Raw genomic sequence first — 14,439 nt, forward strand, 5'->3', positions numbered from 1 at the left:
TAGTTTATTGATTCAAGCCATAGGTGAAAAGTCATCTTGCCACCTTTTATGGTCTTTGTCTAGATTTGTTTATTTATTTTTCATTATTCATAAAATTCCAAAAATGTGAAGTCAAAATAAATTAAATTTTAAGAGAAAGAAAATGTTCAGATTGTTTGTTTAATCAAAGGAGACTGCCAACTTATACAAATTGGAGAACAAATTGAAAACTAGTAATCTTTCTGGGCAAGATATAAATATTATATATATATATAATATTTATATATATAATATTTATAAAGAGATAGATATACATATCAATAAATAGACATCTTTATAAATATAAAATATCTATATCTATATACTGTATCTATATCGGAATGGATGGATGGATGAACTTGAAGTGATCAGTCCATTAATAGAAATTTTGGGACAAACTACATAAGTGGTGGATATACTGAATATGTCATTGTTGAGTCGCAACACATGATAAAGGATACATATACATCTACTTCAACAGGATTAAAGAGATGTGGTCTGTTTCAAATTAAAACGCGTTTTGATAAATGAAAAATTTGTGCAGAGTCAAATGTTTCATGTATCTTTTTGCACTGTAAACTGAATGGTGATACGACAAATAATCTGTATCACCTGTCTATCTGTACCTGTCGATACATCATGGCATCAGATACATAAAACATTTTGTTGTTGGTATTTTGAGAACATGCCTTTCGACTGAAAGTACCTCACAAACTCATTTTTTAGAGGATTGGGTTTCTAATATTTAACTTTTCAAAGAAGTGATATTCCCAGTAACCTAAAGATGCTCGCCTGGAGCAGAACTCTGTGACGGGCTTCAGAGGTCTGGTAAAGGCACCTCTCTCACTTGCTCACCCCTGAAAATGTTTTTATTTCTAAGCTTGTAGCTGTGCCCCGAAAGTATTTGAGATTTTTCCACATATGCAAAAGTATTCCCAGAGAACTGTAAACAGACTTTGATATGGAAAGTCACCTCGCCTCCTAAAAAGCATTTAAGGCTCTTTCATAATCAAAAATTTCTCATAAAATTTATATTGTCCTTTTATTCTTTGTTTGTTCTTTACCATAAAACTCAGAATAAGAAGCCATTCCTTGTGAAGGGCATTTCTTCACCTTTTGTTTTGTCTGCCACTCCTTGAACAAGCACATACATGCACACCATGTCAAGTGCTAGCAATGCCAGCTTCTTGACAAGTAAATGAAAGGTCCCATCGTTCATCTTGTTTCTTCCCAGGTGACACCCACTGTCCCCATTCTGTCACCATCAAAACGCTGAGCAAGATGCAGAGAACCTCAAAAATGGTCCATTATGGGCTGCCAGGGGGAGCACAGACACCATTAAGAGATGGTATTGGCTACGAATAATGCATGTCTCCGGTCTCATTCTCATCTTGTCTGAGGGAACCGGGACAGCACAGAAATATGTCGGCACAGAAGAGATCCGGCTTTCTGAATAATGCCCTTAAACTCATAGACCAAGACAACCACTCACGAGAGACAGTAAAGTCAAGAGCTTGTCATATAATTCCACCTGTGAGCCATTTAACAACTCAAATATGAAGGCGGTGTTGTTAGACAGCACAGCACATTTGTTTGCTGACCAACTCAATGACAGAACAACCATCTCTGCTGTTTGGGAGAATTTTAATATTACAGTTCCTAAAAAGTCCTCATCAGTCAACTTACAAACTCAGAAGTTGCTAAGGTGCCATCAGAGGGCCCATAATGATTTCTGATTTCCCACACAGACCGCAGATCTTAAAACTACAAAGAGTAACATCCTTAAAAAATTGGTCAATCCTGAAGTGTAAGGAAAATATTCTTTAGAGTAAAAAAAAACCCTCTAAAAAGTGTAGTGTCTATTTTTCATTTTACCTTTATCCATTCTGTGATCTGTAATCACAGCTGCACGTCTTTTGGAGTATATCTCTATCAGCTTTGCCCATTTAGAGACTCAAACTGTTGTGAATTCTTCTTTGCAAAACACACCATGTTTAGTCACATCGCATCGGTTTTCAGGTCTAGTTGCCACAGATTCTGAATAAGGTTTAGTCTCAACTTTGGGCCACTTTGCTAGAAAATCAACATTCACCTTAATGTTGAAATTTTAATGACCGGCATTAGGTTCACTTCCAGGATTTCCCTGCATTTAAAAGAGAAGCAAACCCACAGAAGAATGCAAATGTTCTCACACATTGCCAAAAGTTTCATTTTGGACTTGTTTGTCCAGAGCACATACTTCCATGTATTTGCTCTGTCCCTGACATGACCTGTGTCAGACGTTTTGTGACTTTATTTAAAACATTTTCCTTCTCCTTGCTTCTTTTCTATAAATGCCATATTTGTTGAGGGCACAATTAATAATTTTTCTGTCAATACAATCTTTTTTCATATTCTTCAGCTCCTCCAGCATTATGGGCCACTTGGTTTCTTCTCTAATTAATGCACTCCTTGTCCATCTTGTCATTTTGACAGCTTTGTCTCGGTAGACCTGCAGTTGTGCCTTACTTTATCCATTTTCTGGTGATGGATTGACCAATGCTTCCTGAGATGCCCAAAGCTGGTTGATTTACAACTTAACCATTACCTGTCTGGTGTGGTCCTTAGTCTTTATTTGGTCTTCTTTTGTTGAAGAACATTGATGAACATTTATAAAGACGGGACATAATACAAATGCACATCACAGTTTTTTCACATTTTTATTTGTATTATTTTTTCTCCACTTCATTACTTAAAACAAATCCCAAAGGAGTTTGTGGTTTTAATATGGAAATGTTTACACAGCTCTGAAAAAATTTAAGAGACTATTGCACTGAATGCCATTGAAAACCTCCTGGTTACTCCAAATATTGATTTCTGAACTCTTCCCGAGTTAAAACATTCGTATTGTTGTTTCTAAATGAATACAAACTTGTTTTCTCTGCATTATTTGAGGTCTGAAAGCTCTGCATTCTTTTAGTTATTCTGAAATACAAATGCAAAGAAATATAACATTTTTGCTTGAAATTTCAGAGACATCAGTATTTCATATGATAAAACAACAATGTTCATTGTACTCAAACATATACCTGTAAAAAGTAAAATCTGAGAAACATTTTAAGTGCTCTCTTAATTTTTTTCCAGAGCAGTATATGTGTAAAAACAATGAATTGATTTGTGTGAGATTGCGTTTAATGAATGATCTAAACTGAGAAATATGAGGGCCAAGCAAAACACATTCTGTCAAAATGCTTTACTGGTTGGCTTAATAATAAACCATGTAACTAGGAGTGCTTAATACCTGGGAAAATAATATTAGTGGTGCTTTAGTAGCTGGTTCACGATGAACTGGAAGTGGCTCTCTAATCAAATTGTGCTTTGAGCATCATTCTGCTGCCAGTGACAGCAAAGATTTAAGGAGCATTCAAATTAAAAACAGCAAGTGAGGAGGAAGTTAATACTAGGGAAGTATTTCTCCTTCAACATTCACATCTAATTTTTTCTCAGAGGGTCCAGTCCGTAACATCGTAAAGTTTCTGGCCTAGTGTTAATTTTATGTTCACACTGCGAAAAAAAAAAAGAAGAAAAGTATCATCGTAAAGTTTGAGCTGCACCACATTATCTCCCTACAATAGATTTCAGAAAGAATGTTGATAAAGAAGTCTATTTCTGTTTAATTAAGATCACAATCCCAGATGGGTGAACTTCTTTGTTTTTATTGCTCTCTTGAAACAGTGAAACACATTACAGCACAATGATAGCATCCATGTCTCCTGTTCAAACCTGTAATACAGATAATTAACAGCTGGCATTTGCTGAGCACTTGACATAATGTCAGGAAGAAGCAGGACCTCGCTGATAAACAGCTGGAAGAACATTCTGATTGAATCTGTGATGAAAGGGAGCAGGATCAGGCCCGTCCACTTTCCTGTGCCTGGCAGTCTTGAGATGTTATCACAAAACTCTAAAGCCTTGCTCTTTTAATGTGAGACACCATTAAGTTCTGAGGGGTTTATGTCTTTTTAATGAGAGAGCTAAATTGCCTTCATACGCAGTGATTTTTGTGCGAATGAAAGCCTTGCAGACGATGAATGTCAAACAGACGGCTAAATGTTTCTCGGTACACCGCCGGCCACGGGCATTAAGGGTGTCACATGCACAACTGTGCGATAAGGTCGGGTGCACCTTTCTGCTGGAAGATATTTCACTTCTGATGAGCAAAATGCAAATGCACACCGGAGTAAAAGCATACCACGAAAATATACACAGCTCTCTCCTTTTGATCAAGAATGTCTAGACGCCTGCATCTTGCAGAAGATGAGTCCCCCATGGTGCGCACAACATCTCAGAGATCACAGCCAGGTTTGTGACAGTTTCGGCACAGGACTGAATGTCACTTATTTAATACTCACCATGTATTTTCTAAGAGCAAACATTCCCCAAACACCTTGCTGCTCGTCCCACGTCTCTTTCTGCTGTGACAACTACAACAGCACCAAGATTAGAAACAGCCATTACTGTGATGGCTCTGAATGCTCTCTTTTGGTAAATGGTTAAATATGATAAGCTGTGTAGCCATTTTTCTTTCATCTAAAAAACTAACCTTATTACCGTGTGGTATATTTTTATGCTTGTTAATTATGTTTTTTACCGATTTATTTCAAAATGTAAAAACAAATTATGTTCTTTGCAGTGAAGATTGTTAGAAAAAGCAAAAACAAAACCACTGTCCCACTTTTTCACATTTTGCATTGCATATTTGCATATTGAGAAACATGTTTTACGCAAGTCTAGACGTGAAGACATCAAATTGACTTTGTTAAACCTAATCTCTATCTCCAATTCCACCACATCCTGGCCTGGTGCAAATCAGCTGCACACTAAAAGAACACCCAGACAGACCATGAAATACTTACCACCACGACAATCACTTCCACGATGCAATGTTTCAAATATACTATCAGCTTTAGCCTTTATGTGAAGAAACAGGCACCAGTATCCTTTCTCAGCAGCTTTTCAGTTGCATGAAAGGATGCATGTGAAGGGGATTCTGAAGAGAGTATTGCACCCTGCAGATTGTGCCATTCTATTTCCAAGTATGATTCATGTTGTACAGTACGTTGTGAACATGCGTTAGTGGGTGCCGTCAGAAAAAAACAAAAATCAGGCACGCAAAATCCAATTTGTGCATCAATTACAGATAACTGCTAACACTGGCTTCTTTAACTAAAAGTTTATTTTATTGTTATTTTTTTGGAGCCATTACGCAGCTATTGCAAAGTTATGTCATGAGCCCTTATTAGTTTTTCCTCCTCATGGTGCTGCTCTCATTGCTAACCATGGTTTGACATTTTGACAGGTCTGCTATACTTATAGAGCAGCCCAAAAAGCAAACAGCTTTGCTTGGTCGCCCAACAACCAACACAGTCAATCCTAAGACAATTTGGAAGTGTGTGTGTGTACGTCACACACACCTGTGAACTGGGAAAGTGTAAGCCTTCCCAGCTAGAAGGCCTACACCAGCATGGAGTGCGTCCGTGGCAGGCATGGCCTTTATTTTTGTGAATCCCCTGAATTGTTTGTTCTTGGTTTGAATGCTTTGACTAACTCATTTGGATTGCTGCCACTGCAGCCACCAAACTTCTCCTTGCTTATTGTGTTGTGTTTTTATATTGTAAAGCACTTTAAACTGTCTTGTTGCTGAAATGTGTTATACAAATACTCTTGACTTAACTTTACAAGAAAAAATGGCTTGGGAAGAGAAGGATCAAATTTATTCATATTTATGCATTTTAAGCACTAGGATGGTTTTGGTCAGGTATTTAGAGATATTATAGCAATGGGGAAAAGCTGTCCTGATTTTCTAGGTAAATATAAAAATGGATCAGATTTAATACTTTTAATCTTTTACTAGATTAGATAATGTTTTCAGAAAATTCCTTAGATTTCAAGAGGGTTGTTGTTGAACAAATCGTTTTCCACCTCCTCACAATGCTAATAACCACATTATTCAGAAATGCTGCACTGAACCTTCTAAAAGTCTTGTTATCTTTGCACCGTCAGCACTAACAGAAAATGATACTCACTTCAAATTTGTTCAGGCAAGTATGAAACACATCTCAACCTCCTGATTTAATGAGCTGCTATAATCAGAGTTGTCTTAATTAACATTTTCTGCAGAATCATTGATTTTATGACTTTGCAGTTAATGTCAGTTCTTCCGTGGGCTCATGAGTGGGGCCGTCCCTGAAATGGTGTGTGACTCACTCTTAACTGAGGCTCAGAAAATTATTAACAGCAGAGGAATTATCTGTGTACCTTGTCAAACAAAGTTAATTTTACTCCCACTAGAAATCATGTTTTTTGATCATGACGGAAGCTAATGGACTCTCAGATAGCAAACAAGTTGAGGTTTGGTGAGGCCATCAACAGAGCAGGACAACGTGGTTTACATTGATTTTAGAAGAATTATAGATTAGCCTTAAGGAAAATTTATTTAGACTAATTACAATATGCACATAAATGTTACTAAATTTGATTATTATCAAAAAGTTTGTTCCAGTAATTTAGTTCAAAAAGTGAAACCTGTATATTTTACACATTCATAAACAGTTCTTTATGATGGTTATGGCTTCAAAAAGAAAAAAAAAATATCAAAATTACAGTTTATCTAAGACTGATGAAAGGATTTTTAATACAAACACCTGAAGAGTACGTTAATGTATGTTACTTTATGAACTCAATAATAGTTTACTCTTTTACATATCAGTGTGGTGTGTCACAGACACTATTACTTTGTGTTTGATCATGAACCAACTTCACTCTTTTAATTTATTTTTATTTACTTCTTTTAATTTAATTGGGTTTTTATTAGCTGTAAACCATAATCAGCCAGATTAACAGCGATGTATCAATACATGTGCAATAAATACATATTGTATATAAAGGAGTTTCACTTTTTAAATTGAATTATTGAAATATATCAACTTTTCAATGATATTCTTGAATTTTTAGAGGCAGCCACAGCAGTATTGATCAATGTGTGGAGCAAAAGAAGGAAAGTAAAAGCCAGAGCTGTACATCAGAAATTCAATTTTTCACTTTTCTTCAGTCTTCAAAGATATGCATCAAAGTTTGAAATGGAGGTAAAAAGATAAAATGCAGGAAAAGATTACAGCTACTGAGAGTTTCACCTTGAAGGCTTGTTCTGTGGGTTTTAACAACTATAAATGTCAACTTCCCATTTGGATGTTGGAAATAAAATGTCCGTTGTTTGTGTCATAATCAAACCTAAAATTTAAAATTGTTTTATGTAGATACAGCAGAGGCAATGATCATTCTGAGCTACTTGTTTACCCCACTCAACTTAAGCCATTCGCTTCTAGTGCCTCCTGTACCAGGGGCAGCAACAGTCTTGCCCTGTAGGAACACATAGTTGTAACAGCAACTCTTTGTTTTTTTAGGCATGTCTCTTTTTTTTCGTAAGAAAATGACATACCTAAGTGAGCATCAGCACTTATTTCTTCCTTGTAAAGCAGATTGTATAAAAACTTGCCACATTGAAACCTTGACTACAGAGTTTTGGAAAAACCCTTTGTGTAATTACATCTATATTATGAGACACATCTATATTATAAGACACAGAGTGTAGAGAGTCTACCAGTCCACATCTGTGAGCAGTGGGAACATCTATCTGAGGTCTCATCCAGTTTAGCTGAGGGCAGTGCCACTGGCGTACAAGCATTCCCACTAAGCCTGCTGCAGAATGTGAGGAGCTGACGTTCTCTTTGATCGAGTGTCCTGCTCAGATCCTGTTAAAGCAAACAGCAGCACAACTGGCTGTCTCTGTGGACTTGTTAACAGTCTTTACAGCATTCAAACTCGGGTCTTGAGCAGAAGAAGAAGAAAATTGTTTTGTTGTGCTGTTAAACTTAATCACTGCCTAGATGTTATTGACTTGTCTTTAAAGAACCGCTGAATGAGATTTTGCTGTAGCAAACCAGCAATGAACAGAACTCGGTATTGGACTGTACAGAAGAGTCTGAATATTTGCTTTAAATTCTAATCTTTTTGTAATTACTGTGATTGGCTTTCTGAGGTCATTGTAGTGCTTCTACTTCAAAGCAGACAGCAAACCTGAGTTGACTTGTCAAGCAAGAGCTTTTGGGTTCATTATCTGAATTTGTGGAGCCTGTTAAGTCTGGTTGCCATGTTGGAAGGTGAACTTTCACCTCAGTCTCAAACCTTTGCCAACAGGTTTTCTTCCAGTTCTGCCCTGTTTTGGCTCATCTTCTCAAATCTCCGACAAGCTTCATCAGCCATTTCTGAAAAAAAGAATCTCAACAGCATGATGCTGCCAGTGCCAACACTACACTTTTGTGTAACATGCAAAGTGTAGTTCAACCAGACAGTTTATATTTAAGCTAGAAAGTTAAATTTGTACTGACCTGGTCTCATCTGACTAGGCCATCTTGAAGCCTACAGTCTCCATTATTATGCTGTGGAAACTTTAAGTAGGACTTTTTACTGCTTTGTTTTAGCAACGGCTTTTTGCTTGTGAGTGTAAAAAGCAACAGCAGGTTCACTTCACAGGAAATGTTTGACCAGTAAACACTAACAGATGATCCCACCTGAACTTTGGATATCTACAACTCCTCCAGTTGAAGACATCCAATACTCCTGATTGATACTACTGATTAATACTCGTGTTGCCTAGCTTGTTAGTTAACGGGGACAACCACACCTTAACGGGTGTTCAGATGTGCCATGCTCTTTACATTTTTAAACAAAGATGTGGACTATTACTACCAAGTAAGTGACTTTCAAAGGCGATGATGGGATTAAATTGTATTCAGATGTGTTAGTAAAATTGAAAACCAAAACAAAAATTAATTTTAATGTGCTACTTTGTGTCTGAATCTTTGACACAAACCCTCAAGTTATGTAGAATGCACAAACATTAAAATGTGTGGGGAAATTCAAGGTGCATCAACACCTTAGCATTCATGTATAAAATAAATTAAATGTGTTTTCTCTGCATAATTTCTTAATAAGCTCCCAAAACAACATGAGTGATAATATTCAAGTATTCCCAAGCACTCGCAGATCTTGTCAGTATAATATCTACACTGTCTTTAAAGTAAATATATTCACTGAGACTACACAAAGATGAGAAGTCAAATCAAATTGTTTTGCAAAAAAAAAAATCTCACTATCAATCTGTTGTCTTCAAGATCCATGAACTACTACCATCACATCGATTTACTAGCATCCTTGTGAAAGAAAGCAATAACCGACAAGATGAGAAAATTGATGAATTCAGTCCTTCAACTGGGAGGCAGTGGAGAGCGACAAAACCCTGCATAACAAGAGACAGACGCAACAGATACAAGGGGGGCTATTGATGAGTAAATCAGCAGCCTGATTAATGTGACAACCTTTAAGAAAAGGTTATGGATCCTGAGGGAACTCTGGTTTCTGCAAAACATTTAAAAGAAGCAGAGTAGGGAAAAGGGCAGGAGGCAAGCGAGGTGTTAAATTAGTAGAATGCTTCATTTATTTTGGGTGCTGTGTCTTCAGGAGAGTACATCCTTCTCAATGTAGGGTATCTTTCCTCTATTGAGTCAGGTTGTTCCATTCTGTAGGTGACTGTCGTTTTCATACATTTAGTGTATAGTTTTAGGTCAGCTGGGATTCCCAAAGTTGAGAGAGAGATATGATTATTTTTACTACTTTCTTCAAATTGGGAATTTCAAATCAGCCCCACAGCAAAAGCAAAGACTTAGTCTGGATTTTGGCTGAAGCTGGGGGGAGACGGTCATTATCACAGTGCATGTCCTGTGCTAATATGGGCTACACAGCGAGATAGAAGCCATTACTCATAAACAACACTATTTGTCAGATTACAGATTATAAATGTGCTGAGGGACAAATACCCTAAGGGAGAGGTATTATAAGAAATCAAATAGATAGTGGTTTTATTTGTCTTTTGAAATTGATAATAAATTTAAGTAGAATAAGGATTATTTAGTTTGAAAAATGAAAAATCATAAACAAGGTTTGTAGACAACCTATGGACATAATGGCTATATAAATACAAATTTCTGGGTGTTATTTGAACCATGAAATCTGCCAAAAACCCTTACATTAGGCACATAAAAGCAAAAAGAGCAAAAAATATTCCAGTGTTAGTAAAAACAAGTTAGGTGTGTTCCATGGTTTTACCATATTTAAATGAGTGATTGTGGAGATTCAGGGAAACACATTCCCTGAACTCTCTGCATATTACAAAAAGCAGCAACAAGGATGATTCATGAAGTGGAGACAGCAAATGTCTTACTTTTAAAGTCAGACATAATAAAATAATTACTGATCTTGTCAAAATCAAAACATTTTACAAATCAAATAATAATTTACACCACACTTCGTGAGTTTCCAGTTGATTGGAAACTCATGAAGTGTTTCCAATTAACTTATACATGTCTTTGTAGTGTGGGAGGAAGCTGGGATACCTGGAAATAGATGAAATCTTAACATAGAAAGATATCTGCTAGCATTTGAGTGCCAGATCCTAAGAAAAAAAAAATCGATCTTTTAATTTTCTTGAAAACCTCAGTTTCCAAGACTTCATTTTTTGCACATGTCAAACTCGACTAAAACAAAAGGAAACTTGATCTACTCTTTTTCTGCTTCCTACTCCTGTTTCTAGAAGAACACATTTGCTGTCGGATTTGAATGCCAGCTCCTCATTTGGAGAGGAACTGGGCTTCACTTGTCCTGAGCACTCATGATCAGCGCAGCGTGCCAGCTGCCATCAGTCTCTGATTCACTCATACAACAACTTCTGCATGAGGCTCCCTCCTCAGTCGGACACCAGCGTCCAGCACGCAGCGATGATTCCTTCAAAGGGAAATACAGAGGAAGCACTGAGTGTAGCTCAGAAAAATCATGGAGACAGAAGGCTAGCACTTTAATCCTTGCTTCCTTTTTGCATGCCTCAAAGTTTACAAGGCTTTGCATAATATCCACTGTTTTTATTGATATGCTGATTAGTGTTTAAATGTTTAGACCACCCAATTTGTTGTTTTAAAAATGGATTGGTTAAAAACAATCTAATTTAGGTTATTACACTAACCCAGTCTGGACTAATCCAGCCCTGGGTTGATTAGATATAACAGGGTTTGACCCAAAGTTAGGTAAGGTTTAGTTTAATGTAGTTTACTGTAAGGTAGTGTGGCTAAAACTCTGTGACTTGCAAGAATCATATGTGCCAACAGGAGGTCATCTTGTGATTTTGGTCTGATCAGGAGTTATATTCTTTTATATTTCACCAGAGTCAACTAAAGCTCTATGGGTAATTTAATTATGACATTATAATAAAACATCATTCAGTTAAAAACGGCATGTAGGATTACTTATTTCTGTAATTATGTGTTTATGGGTGTGAAATGTAAGGTGACAAAATGGCAATGTACAGGCAAAAAAAAAAAAAAAGAAAAAAAAATGAATTGACAGCACATTTCAAATAAAGCAAAAAACTATATTTGACCTTTTGAATAGGTTAGCAAACATGAACAGCAACTATGAGCTGCTAAACTATGGAGCAAAACATTTATTGATGGCCTTCTTGTTAACTTGCGTTTTAGTGTTGAGGTTAATCAAAATAATGTTAGTTTGAGGAATATATATTCCCACATTAATGGCATTGTAGGGAATTTACTTTCTACATTTGAACCTTTCAAATTGTACCACATAAACAGAAGTGCTCACATGCAAAATGCAAAAAGCCAATTGGAGTTTGCAATTAATAAGCGCCACCTAGTGTACAATAAATCTGGTTACAAATGCTCAGTAGAGATTACCCTGTACTTCAGCTATCTTTATATGTTAATCAAATTATTTGGAAAAATTAAATAAAATGGCTTAATTATCTTTATTTTATGGATATTAACCCTCATGGATTTAATTCAGTTCCAATTGTTTGTCATAGAAAAGTAATAATAACAGCATCTTTGCTACATTGATTGGATTAAAAACAAAACTTTTTGAACCTTCATCTCTTGTGTGCATTCATATTTGTCCCAGACCAGCATTTAGTCATTTGTGTGACGTCATGCTACTGTTTCTTATTCATCGATAAGATCTGTTCTGAATAAATGTAATTAAATATGAAAAAGAAAATATTAATGACCAGTGACAAAGCTCCTCTTGTCATAGTTGGCTTCCTTTTAACCCATTTATTCTGACACATCTTTGGTTATTTTTCAAACTCTTGAAGCACAAAAATATAAAAGCTATTTAACAATGTAATGTCATACATCAGGTTGGAATATATTGTTGAAACTGAGCGCAAAATTTGTTTATTTCTTCTTATTCACTGTCCTGTGCCACAGTATAATAAATGATTATGAATAGCACATTGTGACAATAAATCAGTTTACACTGTGTGCAACTCTCCACTGCCCAACTTTTTTCAGTGTCATTGTTGTACTGGGACCCTGTCCTAGCCTTCCCTCATTACTTTTGTTGCCCAGTTTACAAGAACGTGTTGTTTTGTTGTTGATTTTTTTTCGTCTTAGTGCACCCCGAGGCGTCCACAACAAAATAACACCCACCACAACTGTCTTAAATTCAGTTCAGCTACTTCAAAAAGACCAGGAGCTCATAGCTGAGAGTACATTTTGCTTTCAGCAGCCCGTAATCACAGAGAAACAGTGGGCTGAAATTGTGTCACTGGAGCTAATTACAGGTAATTAGAAGCCAGTTCTCCGCTTCACCCAGTTTTGCTGAAAATAAAAAAATAGTGGGTCATCACGTTTTTTAAGATGTGTTGCATTCTGTGGATGTGTTTAACCGATGAAGTTGCCATGGTTTTGTGTGGACATGAGCAATGGTATCTTTCTGTAAAAGCTCAAATCAGCACATTTTAATAGACGGATTTAGATGTATATCTCTCTGTTATGGCCTGGTTTCAGATTTTATTTATAGTTCGCATTTCTGATATGCTGTGAAAAGATAAGATGAAGTGAAAAATATAAAGATGCAATCAGGAACTGATATGTTGAGTTGTGCAAAACAAAGTGTTTTAATGTTACGATGTTGATACTGTGAAACGTACAAGGACATCGAGCAAGTCAAAGCACAAGCTCACTCCTTCAATCCACTATCCAGACAATTTAGAGCCACCCCCATGTATAAAGCCAGCATAACTTGGATATGAATATTTTTTTAATCTTCCTAATTAATTCCCATGTTTTCCAGCTTTGTGTGATTTCTCTACAAGCAGAAAACGTCAACAGAATATCAACACTTAGGCATGCACTCTATTTCAAATGACTATGAAACCGTTCTCATTTCAGACAAACATTCAGCTTTAGTGCATGTTGCCCTCTTTTCTCTAAGCCCCTTCTCCAGCCTTGCTTTAGTTTCCATTTTTATCCATACTTTTCACTTCATCTTCCGTCTCTGCTTAATGGCTTCTGTTTAGTTGTGCTCCAGTGAAGTAATGCCGTTGGTGTTGCTGCTTAGAGGTGAGTGTTCTGGGGCAGAATAAGCTGCAATATGCCTCCTATCCATTATTGATCCATGATTAACTAGAGTTCAGCAGGGGTTCTAGACTTCAGCACTGATAAAGTAGGCTTGGCAAAACTTGGAGAAGGGATATAGCTTTAGCACAACCCCAACAAACAAGACAAGCTGTGCTCTTACCCTGTTGGAAAGCAGCTGGCCACGGTAAACTTTGTTTGTAGTACTTTTGGTGGAGAGTGTGAAATGACTATAGGGGTGGTGTTGATGATAACGGAGGCCAAAAGTAAAAGGACCCTGTCCCCCTTTACCCTCCTTCAAAAGCTATTTCTGTCAATGGAGGAAATGCTCCACAAGGCCCTGCTGATCCTGATGCATTTTGACACTGATGGTGCGCAACATCTGACCTTTGGGCTGTGGAGTGCTCCAGAATACGCAAAGCTTACGTCCCCAGCTTAACAAGGATTCCATCCATCCATCCATCCATCCATTTTCTTACACCCTTCTTCCCAAATGGGGTCGGGAGGGTTGCTGGTGCCTATCTCCAGCTGCGTTCCGGGCGAGAGGCGGGGTACACCCTGGACAGGTCGCCAGTCTGTCGCAGGGCAACACAAAGACATACAAGACAAACAACCATGCGCACACACACTCACACCTAGGGAGAATTTAGAGAGCCCAATTAACCTGACAGTCATGTTTTTGGACTGTGGGAGGAAGCCGGAGAACCCGGAGAGAACCCACGCATGCACAGGGAGAACATGCAAACTCCATGCAGAAAGACCCCGGGCCGGGAATCGATCCCAGGACCTTCTTGCTGCAAGGCAACAGCTCTACCAACTGCGCCACTGTGCAGCCCTAACAAGGATTCATGTACAGCAAACCAACTCCAGGAGCAAAGTGCCGGGGTGCTGGTGCTCC

At 37.4% G+C, this 14,439-nt stretch overlaps 1 protein-coding gene across 1 annotated transcript in view; it reads left to right on the forward strand.

The window, feature by feature from the left end:
• Positions 1-14,439, forward strand: part of hs6st3b (heparan sulfate 6-O-sulfotransferase 3b) — a 78,436-nt gene that overhangs the window by 48,732 nt on the left and 15,265 nt on the right. The gene's annotated exons all lie outside the window — the stretch shown is intronic.

The sequence above is a fragment of the Gambusia affinis genome, linkage group LG11 (assembly GCF_019740435.1).
Source record: "Gambusia affinis linkage group LG11, SWU_Gaff_1.0, whole genome shotgun sequence".
Classification (NCBI taxonomy): Eukaryota; Metazoa; Chordata; class Actinopteri; order Cyprinodontiformes; family Poeciliidae; genus Gambusia; species Gambusia affinis.